This window comes from Frankliniella occidentalis, unplaced genomic scaffold (assembly GCF_000697945.3).
Source record: "Frankliniella occidentalis isolate FOCC.00 unplaced genomic scaffold, Focc_3.1 Scaffold217, whole genome shotgun sequence".
Lineage (NCBI taxonomy): Eukaryota > Metazoa > Arthropoda > Insecta > Thysanoptera > Thripidae > Frankliniella > Frankliniella occidentalis.
Window position 1 is genome coordinate 4,517 of NW_026267343.1, and position 852 is coordinate 5,368.

Consider the following 852-nt stretch of genomic DNA (forward strand, 5'->3'; position numbering starts at 1 on the left):
GCCCGCTCAACTGTTTTGAGGACAGAGCTTCAAGACTTTAACATTTCTGGCATGCTCCAGTTAGCACATTACTTTACTTTGTTCACAAGGAAATGCGAGGCAAAGTATGTGCGTCGCATGTAGGTGAAAATGGGACAGGCCAGGAAGGCACATGCGCCGCCCCCCGCCGAGGCCCATAGTAGGGTGCTCCCGGGTAGGGACAGTTTCTAGGAAATGAATTCTGAAAAATTTAGAAAAAAGTTGAAAAGTTTCAAAATTGTATAAATACATTTTTAGTTATAGTGAAAATTTTTCTCTTTTTCCATGTAAATTTTCATTTGTTACATCTGTACCCATATCCTGCAGGAGGTGTCCCGCTGGCCGGCGGTGCCCAGACCTACCGCGTGTTGCGGTCTCGTGCGGCCTCCGACATCACACGCACCTCCAGGCCGGGCCCGGAGGGGGGGGGGATTACATTTGCATGAGCGGGAACATGTGTGCGATCCAGCCGGGCGAGTGCAGCGAGCCCCCAGGCCCGGAGGCGGACACGACTATAGGGGAGAGATGGAGAAAAAAACAACAAGTGAGAGGTAATAACCGACGGAGCTCGGCCCGGCCGCCCCCCCCCCCTCCCACATCATCAGCAGCCTCTGAGCGCGCTGCTCTTGTAGGTCAGGGCAGGGCGTCGCGATGGGTGGCCACCCCAACGCCCCCACGGCACCCCACCCTCACCCAACCCCGAACGACGACGCGCGGCGGGGAGAGCGGGGAGAGCGCTCTCTGAGGGCCACTAGGGCTGACAGCCGATTAACTCTCGGCAAGGGCGATCACCCTGCCTGTCAACACACTCCCTCCCGCTCCCTCTTTATAGCG